Source organism: Chelonoidis abingdonii, chromosome 19 (assembly GCF_003597395.2).
Source record: "Chelonoidis abingdonii isolate Lonesome George chromosome 19, CheloAbing_2.0, whole genome shotgun sequence".
Lineage (NCBI taxonomy): Eukaryota > Metazoa > Chordata > Testudines > Testudinidae > Chelonoidis > Chelonoidis abingdonii.
In genome coordinates this window covers 33,041,986-33,059,372 of record NC_133787.1, presented here as the reverse complement: position 1 = coordinate 33,059,372, position 17,387 = coordinate 33,041,986, and the positions used below count along the sequence as shown (strand labels likewise).

Genomic DNA, 17,387 nt, shown 5'->3' with positions numbered 1-17,387 from the left:
ATACAGCTATTTTATGGCATGATATAGATAATGAAGACTTGTCTGAATACTTAAGGTTTAATGTCTCCCCTACCAGCAGGTATACACAATCTGATAACTAGCAAAATCTAAATTACCCAGCTCCACTACCCAACCCATTCCATGATCTGAAGAGTGTGCTGGAGGCCGGGAATAGTACAGCTGGCACCATGACTACTGCAAGATTAGGGCTGCAGAAGTGCCAGATAGCACAGCTCTGGGAAGATAAAGAAAAGCACCTTTGTCAAGCCCTTTTACTCTGGCTTGGTGCAGGAAAGAGGCCACGCGTCCTTCGCACGTGCTGTAGTTTGTAATGCTTACAGTGCTATCCTTCCTTTTCTGTACTACACCTTTCTTCCTCATTCTATTAAAAAAGTAGCAAGTACAAGTTTCTTTTTCACAGCTTCTTTATTCCAAACACACTTACCAGACTTGTAACTAGTGGATCTAGGGACCAAAATGTTTTCAAGTCCATTAATTTTGTGAGCCTCACTTTTTGGTGTCTCAGCTTAAGCTACCACAGGGGTTCTTTGCTCTTGTGTGGAGAATGATCCTGCCAGAGGATAGTTGGAGTGTGTTGACAGCTTAATAAACATTCATGTTCATAACCTGAGAAACTTCCTTTAAACATTTAATAATCTAGAGGGAGAGACTGCCTCTCTCCTTACGCAATCCTGACACAAATGTCATTAGGGGAACTCTTGCATTGAAGTTCTCTTTGCCGGTAGAAGAAACAAGGGATACTTTTTTTTTTTTTTTTAATGAGGGCTTCCCACCCCCAACTTTGGAATTGACTCTCATTTATTGCCTTCAGGGCATGCAGCAAAGTCCATATTTTGGGGCAGATAGGTGCAGAAGGTCGAGGGATTAATAACAGGAATTTTTGTTATAAACTGGGGAGGCATCACTTGGAAGTAACAGAGGAGAAGGACCTCGGAGTATTGGTTCATCACAGGATGACTATGAGCCGCCAATGTGCTATAGCTGTGAAAAAAGCTAATGCGATCTTGGGATGCATCAGGCGAGGCATTTCCAGTAGAAATAAGGTGTTAGTACCGTTATACAAGGCACTAGTGAGACCTCATCTGGAATACTGTGTGGAGTTCTGATCTCCCATGTTTAAGAAGGATGAATTCAAACTGGAACAGGTACAGAGAAGGTCTACTAGGATGATGTGAGGAATGGAAAACCTGCCTTATGAAAGGAGACTGAAAGAGCTTGGCTTGTTTAGCCTAACCAAAAGAAGGTTGAGAGGAGATATGATTGCTCTCTATAAATATATCAGAGGGATAAATATCAGGGAGGGAGCGGAATTATTTAAGCTCAGTACCAATGTGGACACAAGAACAAATGGATATAAACTGGACATCAGGAAATTTAGACTTGAAATTAGATGAAGGTTTCTAACCATCCGAGGAGTGAAGTTCTGGAATAGCCTTCCAAGGGGAGCCATGGAGGCAAAAGACATATCTGGCTTCAAGACTAAGCTTGGTAAGTTTATGGAAGGGATGGTATGATAGGATAGCCTAATTTTGGCAATTAATTGATCTTTGATTATTAGCAGGTAAATATGCCCAATGGTCTGTGATGGGATGTTAGATGGAGTGGGATCTGAGTTACTACAGAGAATTCTTTCCTGGGTGTCTGGCTGATAAGTCTTGCCCACATGTTCAGTGTTTAGCTGATCGCCATATTTGAGGTTGGGAAGGAATTTTCCTCCAGAGCAGATTGGCAGAGGCCTTGGGGTTTTTTTGCCTTCCTCTGCAGCATGGGCCACGGGTCACTTGCTGGAGGATTCTCTGCACCTTAAAGTCTTTAAATCACAAGTTGAGGACTTCAATAGCTCAGACATAGGTCAGAGTTTTATTATAGGAGTTGGTGGGTGAGATTCTGTGGCCTGCGTTGTGCAGGAGGTCAGACTAGAAGATCATAATGGTCCCTTCTGACCTTAAAGTCTATGAGTCTGAGACAGCTAGAGCTATGCTTGCCAACTTTATAATTGTGCAAAACTGAACACCCTTGCCCCGTTCTCGCCCCTTTGCCAAGGCCCCACCCTGACTCTTACCCCACCCCTTCTCAGAGGCCCTGCACTCACTCACTCCATCCCCCCTTCCTCCATTGCTTGCTCTCCCCCATCCTCACTTACTTTCACCAGGCTGGGGCAGGGGGTTCAGGTGTGAGTTCTGGCTGGGGGTGCGAACTCTGGGGTGGGGTGGGGTATGAGGGGTTTGGGGTGGAGGAGGGGACTCTGGGCTGTGGCCGAGGGGTTTGGAGTGTGGGAGCGGGCTGGGGTAGGGGTGTGGGCTCTGGCTGGGGGAGTGGAAGGGGGTCTGATGGTTCTGAATTGAATTTTTATTTGATAGTAAGGGGCCTACAGCTTACAAGTTATTAAAAAAAACCCTAAAATAGATAAAAATGGTCCTATCTTGCAGGTTGCAGCCACATTATGAATGAATCAAGCTAACATTAAGTAACTTAGCAGATACCTGCTCCTAACAGATAAAACACATATTTCCTGAGAACAATATTTCAAAACCAGGCAAGAGATTATCGGCAGATGGGAGTTTATCACTTAGTTTGGCTATAATATTAATATAATACTTTACAGGTGACAATCACTGTATAACTGCAGAGTTCAAAGTGCTTTACCAAACGGAGGGCATTATTTTAAAACTGGACCAGAAGAGGTGCAAAAAGGTTAAAATGACTTCCCCACGATTGTATAATATAATGTATCAGTGGCAGAACTAGGAGCAGAACAAAGCCTTGGCCATATTAGATCATACTGCTACAGCACCAATTACAGAAAGAAAAAAAAATCCTGTGCTTTGTTAAAAACACAATGGGCAAAGTAACTAATGTGGTAACTTTTCCCTACGTAACTTTATTCAATCAATATACCAAGAATTGTTTGGAATATAACAGATCTGTACATGTTACAAAATAAATTAACTATGGACGTTAGAGCCTAGAATTGAGAAGACTACTATTGCACAGCATCAGGAAATTCAATTATTACAAGTTGCAACTCTTCTACAATTAAGATAACATTCCCCTCTACACAAAGTCATCCAGAAATTGAGAAAAAGTTCAGTTTCAATTCATCTATTGCATGTTTGATGTTAATTATACACAAATATGAATATACTTATAATTTGACTCCTACACATTGCTGTGACAGATGAAGAGTTAAATTGCTGCAGAAACAGTTCTAGTATCTTCATTTGGCACAAATGCAGCTTTGATAGGCTAGATACTCTGTAAAAGACGAAGGGTAGGGGGAAAGAAAGGTATTTAAATGCAAGATTCAATCATCCTGGTTTTACTGTGTGAACTAGACAAAAACTCATTGCTGCAGGTCATACAGTCAAATTCCACAGCTATTCAGTTCTCCTCGTTCCCCCAGAGCAGCAAAAATATTAATTATTTGTAGTAAATCATTTACAACCAAAACCTAAGCATGCTTGGGAGATGCATAGAGCACTCAACTTTTGTTGAGGTGAATGAAAATTGAGAAGGGATAGAAACCTCACAGGTGCAAGCCCTTGGCAAGTACTTATATGCTATTCCCAGTTCTTGCTGTCATATAATTAAGTTGACCACATCCATAATGAAATAGAACTGTACAGGCAAGACAGCAATGCTACTGCATTACATAATTATAGAAGATGCAAAACAGTCAATCAATTATCAAACAGTAACTGGAACATAACAGATGCTTAGTTATTTAGAGTGGATAAAATCCCACTATACACCACATTTGAATAATTCTCATGTTACCATATTCTTGAGTGTTACCATTCCAGACAAAGCAAACTGTACAGATAAGAGTTGCAAATGGAAGATAAATAGCTTGACAAAAGGAAGAAATGTTTGTAACCACGTAACCTTGCCATTATTCAGTGCTTTATATGGTATAATTCAAACTTGTCTCAAACTGACTCTATAGCCCCTGCAACTAACTATAGATGAGTGAGAAAGCAGCTGCCTCAAAGAAATTCATGGGTGTTTTTCCCCTGGTTTCATTTAGATTCCCTGGATTCTCAAACTCAAATTCTTTTGGAGCTTTTGGTTTTGAACAAACTCCAAACAAAGCAAAGCCGCTTGATTTTGCATGGTTTGGAACGAACCCGATAAATCAGTGCTGCTCAAAGGTTTATGATATGATTACTCTTTATAACTATATCAGAGGGATAAATATCAGGGAGAGGAATTATTTAAGCTTAGTACCAGTGTGGACACAAGAACAAATGGATATAAACTGGACATCAGGAAGTTTAGACTTGAAATCAGACAAATGTTTCTAACCATCCAAGGAGTGAAGTTCTGGAACAGCCTTCCAAGGGGAGTAGTGGGGGCAAAAGACATATCTGGCTTCAAGACTAAGCTTGATAAGTTTATGGAGGNACTGACTCTTGCCCACATGCTCAGGGTTTAATTGATCGCCATATTTGGGGTCGGCAGATTGGCAGAGGCCCAGGAGGTTTTTCATCTTCCTCTGCAGCGTGGGGCACGGATCACTTGCTGGAGGATTCTCTGCACCTTGAGGTCTTTAAGCCACGATTTGAGGACTTCAGTAACTCAGACATAGGTTAGGGGTTTGTTACAGGAGTGGGTGGGTGAGATTCTGTGTCCTGTGTTGTACAGGAAGGCAGACTAGATGATCATAATGGTCCCTTCTGACCTTAAAGTCTATGAGTCTAACTTTTGGACAAATTTCCTTATGAGACATTATCACAGGTCCATAGTCAAACTTCACTGGGCACAGAGGTAGAATATCAGGGTGGAAGATAGTGGTGCTATTGTAAATATCAGACAGTAGTTAAGTATATTATATGCAAACCATTTTAGATTAAATGCATTTAAAGCAAGGAATCTTGCCACGGTTTCCGCATGAATGAAGTTTTAAAATAAATAATACCAAAACCTACCAGGGTTAAAAGCTTCAGTAGCAGGGTCATCTCCTTGAAATACAATAATGAGTCCAACCATTCAGTAGTTTTCAGTAAGAATAGCCCTTTGATTTTACATTTTAAATGCCATCTTTTAAAAATAGACCATCCCCCCTAAATTTGCATCCATTTAAAAGGGTTTTCTTTTTTGCTTTCACTTTCAATATTTCCTCTTTCCCCCTCTCTGTTACCAAACTATGTCTTGAATAATATAAACTGAGGGGTTTTTTTAGTAGTGGGTGGAATTCATATGCAGGCTAAGAACTTTGCATGTTTGCTTGTTTTACATTGTTAATGCTCGAAAACTGGGAGCCTATTGTCTAAACCGCAGCCACTGTATCACAAATATGAGGGGCATGGCAAGTGGGACAGTTTGAATGCTTCTCATTTCCAGATTTGCTTCATCCCCAAGACCACTTACATTGTTTTTTGCATTGAAAACAATTTGTTAGATCTTTCCCAATTCTGTGTTACCATTCTTCCATATTTACCAATGGCTAGGACAATAAGCCCACCACCACTGTTCTGTGACATCAACATCCCCTAAAACTATCAACTCTTCAGGATGGGGCATTACTGGGTCACTGTAAAGCTTCATGAATAGTTTGGATATTATATAAATACTAATTAATTTGTTTATTGATTCAGAAAGTGAAAGTATGCTCCTGTTACATCTTAACGGATATAAAACTTAAGAAAAATAAGGGCTTTTATAAAAAGAACCCAGAATACCTTTCTCACTTCCTCCACAAGACTAGCTTCCTCTTCCAGTACTAATCGTAAGGTCTACTTATGTCACCAGCACAGGGATGCTAGGGATTCTTGTCAGATCCGGACACTGACAATTGTAGAAACACTGCTTCGTGAAACTTGGAAAAGATTGGTAATATTGTCTGCTGGACAATAGCACGGGACTTTCAAGCAGTTAGTAAAGAAGAGAGAGATAAATACTGAAACTTGGGTCTTGCAGAAGTACCAGTGGGATTGCTTTTCCAGGGATGAGGGCTCAGATTTGCTCCACTTGATCTTGTTTAGAAACTTTTGAAGTATGAGAAATACCTCGGATGTCCTTTCAGCATACTCTGTTTGCATACACCAGATATCCCACTGGACACATTACAATTCTATATACCATGCTTCGGTTGGTCTGTCTCACAATCCTAAAGTTCTTATAAAATACAGTCATTTTGGATATACAATCTTAGAAATGAAAGGCTGGAAGGCACTTCCAAAGGTGATCTAGTTCAGACCTCTGTGCTGAAGTAGGACCAAGTAAACTAGACCATCCCTGACAGCTGTTTGTTTAGCCCTGTTCTAGAAAACCTCCAGTGAGGGGGATTCAACAACCTCCTTTGGAAGCCTACTCCAGTATTTAACTATCCTTAGAAAGTTTTTTCCTAATATTTAACCTAAATCTCCCTTGCTGGAGATTAAACGGATTACTCTTGCCCTGTCTTCAGTGGATATCAGAACTGATTACTCCCCTTTGTATAACAGCCCTTAACATAGCTGAAGACTTAACTGATCCCCATTCTATCTTTAATCCTTAAGACTAAACATGCCCAATTTGTGTTTCTCTCTCATAGATCAGGTTTTCTAAGCCTTTTGTCATTTTTGTTGTTCTTCTCTAGACTTTCTTGTTTGTCCACATTCTTCTTAGAGTTTGTTGCCCAAAACTGGACATAGTAACTCTAGCAAAGAGCTCACCAGTGCCAAGTAAAGAGGAACAATTACCTCCTATGCTTTAGATAGGACACTCCTATTAATACATCCCAAAATAGAAGCTTGTTTTGCAACTTCACCACACTGTTGGCACATAGTCAATTTGTGACCCACTATAAACCCCAGATCTTGTTCAGCAGTATTAGTGTTATTCCTCATTTTGTAATTGTACATTTAAATTTTTCCCTCTTAAAGTGTAGTACTTTGATTTGTCCTTATTTAAATTTCATCCTGTCAATGTCAGACCAATTATCCAAGGTCATGGTCCTTTTGAATTCTAATCTTGTCTTCCAAAGCACTTGCAACCGCTCCCACTTTGGTGTCAGACACAAGTTTTATAAGCGGACTCTTCACGCCATTATCCAAATCATTAGTGAAAATATGCAACCCCTCCCACTTTGGTGTCAGACACAGCCCAATCACAGACCCAGGTGACCCTGCTAGGTACCTTCTCCCAGTTTAATAGCAAAATATGGATGGATTTCTCTGAAAAAATCAGAAGTCGTAAGGATGTGCCCTTTGGGTATTCTCTTTTTCAATACAATGCACAAAGCTTCCGTGCATATTTATTGGGGGGTGGGAAGGAAAGAGAATCCAGAAGTTGTGGAGGAGAGAGCTTCAAAAATGTGACCAGGAATACTCATGCTTTTTAGTTATGTCACACTTGTTATTGCTGAAATACCTCCCACATCACTGCTGTTTGTACCTACAGATTCATTGTTGGTGCACAGTTAATGCAGTATGATGTACAGATCAAAGAGAAAGTTTGCCTTAAGATAGTTACATATGTTGTACCTTACATGTGACCTGAAGTTTATGCAGCTGAGAGATTTTAATTTCCTCCAAGTAATCAAAGGAAGCGCATCTCCCACCTTCAACAATTAGAGCTGAGAATTCATGGCAGGCTGATTTGACACAGCTCTCAAGATGAGAAAGTGAGGTTGTCACGCAACAATGAAAATGGATGGATTCACAGATAGCTGCATGAATTACTAGCGTGTGATAAACCTTCTTTGTTATCCATTCTGTAGATCAGTGCATTTGGATGAACATCAACCACAATGGGAATTCAATTTATCATTAAACTTAATATATATTATCTCAGAATTATAGTCTTATTTAAATAATTGGAAGTCTAGTTTCAAGTGACTAAAGCCAAGAGATTCAAAATTGAAACTCAGATTCTGTCCTTATTTATGAGAACAGACACAGCTATGAAAATCTTGCATTTAAGTTTCTCTCTCCAACAATATTTTAAGTCTTTTACAGAAGTTTTGAATACATTTACTTTTAAATGGTTTTAGACTCTTGGGAGCAAAACTGCTAAATCCTGCGACTCTTGCTTTCAGAAATAGCTGTGCTGAATTACCGGAACTATTCACCAAGGATTGGGTCCTTTGTACTTAAAATTATAGAATATGAAATTAAGCCTCCCCCACCCCCAAAACACAGCAGCAATAACTTTATACTTCCCAATCAATGTATTTACAAACAGTAGATATTTGAACCTCATAACACGCGTGAGCCAGGAAGTATAGCACCCCTGTTAAAAATGGAGAAACTATAGCCAAGAAAAGTTAATATCAACATTTTAAAGTTGTTCACTAATTTCAGGTGCCCAGCCTGAGATATATAGAAACGGTTTAAGAGTTTCTAAGTGTCCATTCACTTCTGCTGGAGTCAGTGCTCAGCATCCCTGAAAATTAGGCCCTAAATGCCTCTAATAGGGCACCCAACCATGGCGACACAACATGAGCAGCCACTTTTGAAAAGTTTGGTTAAATTGACTTGTTCAAAGTCAATCAGTAAACAGATGCTAAAGCTATAAAAGAAAAGTCAGGAGTTCTGACCTTTCTAGATACTAACTTGCCACACAATATGTAAGATTTCTTTTAATTTTTATAAAAAATCCCAACAGATAACAAAAATGCCTGCCTTGAATTTACATAAATCTATATTTTTAAAAGGAGGACTTTGATAGAAGAAAAAGGTAAATTTTTGATTCATCAGAAAAAAACATATATAATATTTCTTATCAAGCCTGAATCCTTAGAATCAAGTTCATGTGCTAAAAATATTTGTGACATTTTTTAGAACTGTTACAGACGACCCCAAAACACTGATTTTCTAGCAGTATACATCATATAACACCACACTGAAAGCCTGCTCTACATCCCGACACAGGCAAGAGCAACTATCCAATATAAATAGTACTGATTCTGGACTTGCATATCCAGAACAAAATAGCTAGTCTCTCTTTTCCTGTAGCTTGCTGGTATGCTATGAATGTGCTGCCCCTAGTCAGTAGTTAAAATGCAAATACTGATGCTATGGTACCGATGATATAATTATGATAGTTCTGCAAAACATCTCTGAAAGGTGTCAAATCAGGTGTGTGGTACAACAGCACCATCTGCCAGGTCAGAGTGAATAATACAGTAGTCGCAGAGGCAACTGCCTAAATATTAAACCTACCACTTTGCTGCTGAAAAGTAAAACCCAGGTGTGTGGTTGACTAGGTCATAGTATGGAGTCTGTTTCTGACTTGACTTTTGGCCACACATAAAAGTATATTCATCCAAAAACTTGATGAGAACATTAGAAGCGGAGGACTGGATTGGCACTGCTGTGCTATGTCATGTTTGATATGCACTGGAAGAAATATATAGGGAATATACACACCTCTTTTGTACTGTGTAATTCTAACCACCATAAGGCAAACTATTACACACCACCTTTCATCCAAGGATCTCAAAATGCTTCACAAACAGCTTACAGCCTCACAAGATTCCTGTAAAAAATAGATTACTCCCGCATCCATTTTACCCATGGGTAAACTGAGGCAAATAAAGTTTGGATGACTGGTCTCAGAGATAAGTTCTTTCACAGTAAGAAGAGAAAGGGATTTCAAAGTTGATGATGGTATTTTGACTGGGAATCTTCTGCTCTAATCATCAGCTCCCACTTTCTTCCAGTCAGTGCTTGAAGTATTGTTTGAATAAAACAATACACACACACACCCCACACACACATTCTACAGAAAGGTAGGTCAGAGAAAGAGTGATGAGAGAATTGTTAAATGAGCAAATATCAAGCTATTTGAATTAGTGTTGAGAAAACAGCAAATGCCATTAACTTTAAAATCTTTTTTTTCTTCTCCTGCTGTGGAACAAATAGTTTCAATAATGAAAGGACTTATTCCTGCTGGATGGTTTCTATGCTGAGATAAGTGCATTGGGGGGGGGGTCTGCATGTCTAAACATAGACTTTCTAAGAGCAATACCATGTTAACAATAAAGACCCTTAGGTAAAGGCATGGTTTCAATTTTCAGGATCAGACTTGCTTACATGCCAAAAATCTGTAAGCCACATAACTGATTCTGTTTATTACTAAGTATTACTCCATAATACTCAGGAGCCTCTGTCATGCAACAGGATCCTATTGTGCTAGGTGATGCACAAACAGAACAAAAAGAATCTCTGCACCAGAGAGTTTAGAATCTAAGTATAATATAAACAGACAATAGGATACAGAGACAGAGAAGTGCAAGGAAACAATGAGACAATACTAGTCAGCATGATCAGTAGTGGCATCAGTAACCTAACCATGGTCAAGTATTCCTGGGGGAATTCTGCACCGCCATGTGCATGCATATTTGGTGCCCTGCCCATAGTTTTCATTCTTCTTTTTTTTTCTTTTTTGCAGAAAATAGCTTCTACTGAAAAGTTGCTGTGTTCTGCCTTTTGCCCACCACAGCGACCACTCCTGGCCAGCCCCAGCTAGGACAGGAAAGAAAAAGAGCCTGCCTTCTTCATAGCGCCTGTTGGACCAGGTCATGCGACAGGGGATATGGGGAGACAGATAGTACTGGCCTGCTAGGGGTGTCAGACAGGGGCTCATAATGATTAGTGGGGGAGGACAGACTGAGGCAGGGGCTGAATGGGAGTGGAGGTGCAGGGCCACAGTGGGGAGGGAGGTGCACATGGGAGGGGGCTGGCTGAGGGGTTGCAGGGACACATGGGCAGAAGGGGAAGGGGTGCAGAGCTACAGGGAGGAAGGCTGAGTGGGGGCACAGAGACATGGGGACAAGCCATGCAGGGACACATGGAGATGAGGGTAGGGGTTGGCTGAGGGGATTGCAGGGCCACATGGGGATGGGGCATCAGTGGGGGTGGAGGGACACATGGAGGTGCAGGGTCACATGGGGACAGGAGCAGAGGTGCCTGACTGGATGGGAGAGGCTAGAGGTCATCCAGGATCTGCATGGGGGGATGCTCCCTAACAATCTCTTCCCACCCCACAAAACACCTGTTCCATACTTTTCCCACCTGTACCCAACCACATGCCAAATTCCAGGCTCCTTCCCAGGAATTTACTTCCCTCTCCCTCAGCAACTCTGTTACCCCTGACTCCCACAAGCCTTTGCACTGCTTCTGAGGGGTGAGAGAAATATGGTTCTGTACTGTAGTTTAAATGAATTATTATTCAGAGTTCTATATTAATATACCTAGTAAGGAATCTATTTGTCAAAAAACATTTCCTGAATCTTTTTTGTTGTCTGTATTGTTACAGACATACTTGCTGACATGTATTTTGAAATAAATTACCAAAATAATTGAAACTGTTTGTGATTATATTGTGTTATTTTGACAAATAAAATATGCAGAATTTTAAAATATTGTGTGCAGAAATTAATTATTTGGCACAGAATTCCCCCAAGAGTAATTTATAAAGCACCAGCCATCTGAGGAAATCAAAGTGCTTTGTTGACATTAATGAATTTAGCTTCATAACAGCAGATAAGTGCAATATCACTCTCACTTTATAGATGAGGAAAGTGGTTTGCTCAAGGTCACAGAGTCTACAGCTGAGTCAGCAGCAGAACCCATGTTGTCCAACTGTTTTATCCATAGGACCATCCTAAAAGTCTTCCTTTTTAAGAAGCATCAAGATTTATTTCTATTTCAGACATTAAAAAGCACTCTCTCTCCTGCCACAATATACTCAATTATTTCCACCTGTTTTTGTATAATTTAAACCAAACTGTTTTACACATTTTGCAAGTCCATTAGGATGTTTTGGGCTCTCATGGGTTTAACACATTTGCAATTATAAGTCTTGTTTCCCTCTTCCCTCCAATTGAAGAGCCAAGGAAAACAAAACCAAAATTAATCAGTTTATATCATATCAAATAGCATAATTAAAGTTTATTCTCCCAATAAAAGTAAACCAGTACGGTGGATTCTCATAGGAATTTATTGTCTTGTCCTCCAATATAGTACAGTTGGGGAAGGAGGGATAGCTCAGTGGTTTGAGCATTGGCCTGCTAAACCCAGAGTTGTGAGTTCAATCCTTAAAGGGGCCATTTGGGGAACTGGAGTAAACATCTGGGGATTGGTCCTGCTTTGAGCACAGGGTTGGATTAGATGAGCTCCTGAGGTCCCTTCCAACCCTAATATTCTATGATTCATGCCTTGTGATTTGATGACAAAATCATTTTACTAATTAAGCATTTTAAAAAGCAGAGAATCAGCATGCTAAAAATTGGGGTATTAATGAGCTTGCTGCTCATTCTTCATAGTTTATGCAGTTCACTACAGCTGCTTACTTTGCTCCATTTAGCTGCTGATTCAAACATCACTATGCCTCACTGCACAGATATTCAGGTTCATTTAAAGCCATGACAAATAAGACACCATTTACACAAGGCATTTTACCATTTAAGGATTCCAGGTTAGAGAGCAATTCCTTAAAAGGGTTATAACAGCTTGATCCTCTTCACACAGGCAAGACAAACCATGTTATAATATGTTTGGGTCTCTGACAATGTTCCCTCTAATTTTTTCCATCCATGTGTGGAATAAATTTTGTTATGTGCGCCGAGGTAATGTGTGGATGTGCGCCACCAGTAGAAACAAAAAACCTAGATATTAAATATATTTTTCAAAGTTACCATAGGGATAATTACTCCAGCCAGGACAGATTAAGCCTTTTAGAACTCACTCCTCAAATAATTACATTTAAGTGTAAGAGAAATAAAAATTATGAAATGCACAGACCAGTCAAAAACTAAATTAACACACTTTAAAGAATAAAATTACAGAGAATATATGTGCATTGCAGGAAGTACCAAAAAGTAACACCACCACCACCACCACAAGTATATGTTGGGAGGTGAGAGAGATACAGACTGCATGTGCATAGGCTGCTGGAGAAGTTTCTGAGAGATGCCATGCGCTCTTTAAGGCACTCACTGAAATCTCTCTGGCTCCTAACTGAGCCCTATCCCCTCCTCCCCACTCTGCAGAGATGGGGTACGTGGGCAGGGTGGGGGAGGGAAGAGGGAGAGACAGACAGACAGAGACAGACACAGACTGTGCAAGCTGGTTGCTGGGGAAGTCTCACCGCCCAGAGGCTCATTCAGTCCTCAGCAGCTGTCTCCTGCTCCAAATCCTGAGCCCTGTCCCCTTTCCCCTGCTCTGTGGAGATGAGGTACAGGGGGAGGGGGACACCCTGACATCAGCTCCCCTTTCCCCTCCCGCTTTGCACAGCCAGCAGGAGGGTCCCGAGAGCAGCTGCAGGAGCAATGTGGCTGCAAAGCAGTGGGCAGAGCGGGGCACCTGAACAAATGCTGCCGGATGTGCGCAGCTCTGCTAATCAAGTGTGTAGCACTTGAATCACTCCTGGGCAGCCGCACAGTTTAGAGGGAACACAGGTCTCTGATATGTTGAGTACTTAAAAAAATAGTAAAATTTGAACTGTGGACGAGGCCTATGTTTGAAGCAGTAAACCTCAGCCCACCTCAGCCAACTGGAATTAAAACTTGTGCAAGATTTCAAAGACGTGTTCCACCGTGTAAGAACAAGGAAACTAGAATGAGAAGTCTATTTGTAAGATTATATGATATACATGACATTAGTAAGCACCCTTACAGTATTAAGAAAGCCAGAGGTGTTATTTTATTAAAATGTGAGGCAGTATGGACTAGCTGAATCTCCATGGGGACGGGCCCAAAAATCCTTTCCTGCCCGTACACGCCTGAGTTCTAAACCCAGCTCTACCACCATAAAATGAGAATAATATTTGTTCACCTTTTTCACATAGATGCTGTGAGGTTTAATGAGTTAATTACTCCCCCACGCATACAGTGCTTTGATTATTTGTGGGGTTACTATTATAAAAAATACACCACTGGCAATTTTAAGAGCAAAAGCCTAATATTTGTCTTCATTACAGTGTCCTATATTTATCAATATTTGCCAGTAGGTACCAAAAAATCTGAACTAAATTTCTTAACACTCCATATAACAGTTAACATGCTGAAGGCAAGAAAGGAATGAAAGTACACCTCTACCTCGATATAACGCTGTCCTTGGGAGCCAAAACACCTTACCGCGTTATAGGTGAAACTGCGTTATCAAACTTGCTTTGATCCACTGGAGTGCGCAGCTCCCCCTCCCCCAGAGCACTGCTTTATCGCGTTATATCAGGTCACGTAATATCGAGGCAGAGGTGTACATAAAACCATTACTAACAAGAGAGTTAAATCCTGATCCTACAGATTGCTCTGCATAAATAGCTTTGTGAGCCTACATAGAATACCACTGAGATCAATAGGACTCCATGCAAGAGCATGGCCCTCCTCATACAGAGCATTATGCAGGATCAGGGCAGTAGTTAGGATAATATTGCTCCACACTGTGCTATAAGTGTGTCTCAACATATTCAGGTGGAGGTACAATCTGTTTTAACAGTACAAAGTACCAATATCGCATCAGAATCCATTATGGGACAATGCTAGCAGATCTCAATTGAAATTCAAGGCTCAGTATCTTACTTCTCAAATGTTTACATATTAGGGACCAATCCTGCAAATAGTTAAGCATATGAATGAATAAATGTTCACAAGAGTACACCCATGATATATATGGGTGTACCCCGAGGTTGAGGAAGACACATACCACCCATAGGGGTGAGAGGGGAATTTTTTTTTTATATATATATATAGTTAAATTTTAAACCAGGGGGCTAAAATAAATACATAATACCTTATTAGTTTCAGATGTTATGTATAAATTTTACCTTGGAACACACTATTGATAAAAAGTGAACACTATTAAAAAGATTAACAAATAACGTACAATTAATGAATTTTTAACTTTCTTGGTTTTACTCTTACCAGTCACAAATTTAAAAACAAACAAAACAAAAAAGTAGCACATTTTTCCTACTTTCCCCTTAATATTTTTGAAAACTAGAAACTGTAATCATGCTTACGTGATTTAAGTAGTTCTGACACTGAATTGATTTTTGGAGTGTTTTCTGACATTCCCCAAGTGACTGAATACATGTCTCTGAAAGAAAGAAAAGCATTGGTAATGCGATTTTACATTTTTTTTTTGTTACGGTTAAGTTTTAGACTCCTTGGATAAAATTCTGACATAAAGTACACTGATGTAAAGCTGTAGTGATTCTACTGAACTCTGTTACCATTATGCATTGTTTGCTTAGTAACAAACCCGTATTAGCACTGTACAAGACATAAAAGGCTTGTTTACACTGGAAAGTTACATCATGGTGGAACATAACTGTATGTATTCAGGTAAAGGATAAGACTGTTGCATTTAACATTGTCATGTGAGCGCCAGCCTACACAGAGAGGCTAAGCCACGTGTTAGTTACCCCAACTCCTCATGGTTGCATTCCTACTGCAATATAACCCCAGCACAAACAACTCAGAAGATGGCAAAGTTCTTCCAGATTTACAACAATGTGATGAAAGCTCAGAATCTGGCAACTTGCTCTAGATACAGAAAGTGATTCCACGGGCACTGAATAACTAAAATAGAAGAACAGAGACACTGATTCTGGCCAGACAACTGTAAAGATAATAGGTTTTGAATTCTAAGGCACCACCTGATTTAAATTTCCCATCGTGAAATTGGCATTTAGGACAGGCTTCATGGTCATGCTATTATTTCATTTAATTTTTTGTTTCACAGTAGTACCTAAAGACCCCAAGCATTTGCAGGGCTTCTTTCTGTGAGACAGTATACATACACAATCCCCAGCTTAAGGAGCTTACAATCTAAATAGACAATACAGACAAAAGGTGGGAGGAAGTATAATTACTTATTTTATAGATTGGGAACCGAAGTACAGAAAGATCAAGGTCACACAGGCAGGCTGTGGCAGAGTTGGGGTAAGCCTAAATTCTTCAGACTTTGGGTGCCCAACTTGAAACATCTTGAAGTGCCTGATCTGCTGAACACCCACCTCCTGAAAATCAGACTTCTTTAAAGGGGCCTCAGACATAGGTGCCAACTTTTCCTGGCGCAGGTGGGTGCTTGCCTCTGGCCCCGCCACCTCCCATCACCTTCCCTAAAGTCCCTGCCCCAAATCCACCCCCCTTGGACTCCTTCTCCAAATCCCCGCCCTGGCCCCACTTCTTCGCGTACAGTACTGTGTTCCCCCTCCTCCCGCCTAGCGCTTGCCACTTAGTACCCAATTTTTCCCCATGGGTGTGCCAGCCCCAGAGCACCTACAGAGTCTATGCCTATGGCCTCAGATGGGGCACCCAAAATCACTGGTCACGCCAAACTACTAGCATAAACCTAGATGTCCTGAGTCCAAATGTAGTGCCTTAACCACAAGGCTATATCACCTCTGCTAGTTTCTAACACAGTTGCTTAAAACCATTGTTCATATCAGCCCTGATGCAGGATTTGGCTTCGCAGCACTGGTGATTCCAGCGTTCTCATGCAGACTTAATTAGGTAGCATGGCCATCTTCTACATCTATTCAATTGCATGAACTATACATTGCAGCTGGATTTGGATTGCTCCCACAAGACTAAGCTTGGGAAGTTTTGAGACAGCATCCAAGTTACAATACCAGGCTGGGGTACAGAGGAGTCAGGTGGAGCATCACACCAGAGTTTGAGCATCATGAAAATGTGATTTGCCCTTATTCAAAATGGGGACTTCGGTATAGTTCAGAAGTAGCCCCAGAGGGAGAAAAGTGGCAGGCTCTGACAACCACCAGCCAGCACTGCGAACCCAGATTTTCTAATGTAAGAATTTAAGAGACCAGAGCCCCACACAGTATGTCCACACAGCGCCTTAAACCTGGGCACTACTCAGGGTTGGGCCCTCTTCCATCCACACACAAATCAGTCTGACTCGGGTCAGCGAGCACACAAGCCCTGGTTCCTAGGACTGCACTAGTGGAGTGGGCCAAGGCCCATTGTGATGCCGGTCCAAGGCCTGTTATTTTGCAGCGTGGGCGCAGCTCACGTCATGCCACATACCCCAGTCAGAAGGGCCCGGTGGGGCAGTGTGGACACATTAGCACGGCTGAGACCGGGGCCAGAGGCAGTCAGGCAGGGTAACAGTGCCACGAGTGTGGGCGCTCGAGCCGGGGCTTGGAAACCTGAGGCCCCACGGCCCGGGTCTCCAGCGTGGGCACCAGGCAGTCGGAGTCCGGGGCTCAGCCATAGGGCGGGGCGGGGGCTGACGGAATGAAAGCTGGGCTGGCCAGCAGCCCCGCGACTACCCATTGCCAACCCCCGACTAACTAGGCCGGCCTCCCTTACCCAGAGCCCTGTTGGCCGAGTCCAGCCTCCGCAGCACAGAGCGCAGCTCCCCCACCCTCAGATTCCCCGCCAAGCCCGCTCAAAGCATGCTAGGAACCGC

General features: G+C 41.4%; 1 long non-coding RNA gene across 1 annotated transcript; it reads right to left on the bottom strand.

Moving 5' to 3' along the window:
* Positions 1-2,882: 2,882 nt before the first annotated feature.
* On the bottom strand, positions 2,883-17,386 carry LOC116816701 (uncharacterized). Its single transcript, XR_004371791.2, has 3 exons — positions 17,288-17,386; positions 14,971-15,047; positions 2,883-3,276 (listed from the first exon to the last, which is right to left on the bottom strand). It is a non-coding gene; the product is annotated as an uncharacterized LOC116816701 (long non-coding RNA).
* Position 17,387: the final 1 nt, after the last annotated feature.